Source organism: Arachis stenosperma, chromosome 10 (assembly GCF_014773155.1).
Source record: "Arachis stenosperma cultivar V10309 chromosome 10, arast.V10309.gnm1.PFL2, whole genome shotgun sequence".
Taxonomy (NCBI): domain Eukaryota; kingdom Viridiplantae; phylum Streptophyta; class Magnoliopsida; order Fabales; family Fabaceae; genus Arachis; species Arachis stenosperma.
In genome coordinates, this window is record NC_080386.1 from 22,941,499 (window position 1) to 22,942,659 (window position 1,161).

Sequence of the window (1,161 nt, forward strand, 5' to 3'; positions counted from 1 at the left end):
TAGATCAGAGACCATGGTTGCTAAGTCAGAGGGGTTCTGCTTAGAATTCTCTGTCTGTTGCTGAGAAGATGATGGAAAAGGCTTGCCATTGCTAAACCTGTTTCTTCCACCATTATTGTTGTTGAAACCTTGTTGAGGTCTCTCTTGATTCTTCCATGAGAAATTTGGGTGATTTCTCCATGAAGAATTATAGGTGTTTCCATAGGGTTCTCTTAGGTAATTCACCTCTTCCATTGAAGGGTTCTCAGGATCATAGGCTTCTTCTTCAGATGAAGCATCCTTAGTACTGCTTGGTGCATTTTGCATTCCAGACAGACTTTGAGAGATCAAATTGACTTGTTGAGTCAATATCTTGTTCTGAGCCAGAATGGCATTCAGAGCATCAATCTCAAGAACTCCTTTCTTCTGATTAGTCCCATTGTTCACAGGATTCCTTTCAGAAGTGTACATGAATTGGTTATTTGCAACCATTTCAATCAGCTCTTGAGCTTCTGTAGGCGTCTTCTTCAAATGAAGAGATCCTCCAGCAGAGCTATCCAAAGACATCTTGGATAGTTCAGAGAGACCATCATAGAAAATACCTATGATGCTCCATTCAGAAAGCATGTCAGAAGGACATTTTCTGATTAATTGTTTGTATCTTTTCCAAGCTTCATAGAGGGATTCTCCATCCTTCTGTCTGAAGGTTTGGACTTCCACTCTAAGCTTACTCAATTTTTGAGGTGGAAAGAACTTTGCCAAGAAGGCATTGACTAGCTTTTCCCATGAGTCCAGGCTTTCTTTAGGTTGTGAGTCCAACCATGTCCTAGCTCTGTCTCTTACAGCAAAAGGGAATAGCATAAGTCTGTAGACCTCAGGGTCAACCCCATTAGTCTTGACTGTGTCACAGATTTGCAAGAATTCAGCTAAGAACTGATGAGGATCTTCCAATGGAAGTCCATGAAACTTGCAATTCTGTTGCATTAGAGAAACTAATTGAGGCTTAAGCTCAAAGTTGTTTGCTCCAATGGCAGGGATAGAGATGCTTCTCCCATAAAAGTCGGGAGTAGGTGCAGTAAAGTCACCCAGCACCTTCCTTGCATTGTTTGCATTGTTGTTGTTTTCGGCTGCCATGTGTTCTTCTTCTTTGAAGATTTCTGTTAGGTCCTCTATAGAGAATTG

General features: G+C 41.3%; 1 non-coding gene across 1 annotated transcript; it reads left to right on the forward strand.

Moving 5' to 3' along the window:
• Window positions 1–600: 600 nt before the first annotated feature.
• Window positions 601–708, forward strand: LOC130958764 (small nucleolar RNA R71). Its single transcript, XR_009077870.1, has one exon. It is a non-coding gene; the product is annotated as a small nucleolar RNA R71 (small nucleolar RNA).
• Window positions 709–1,161: the final 453 nt, after the last annotated feature.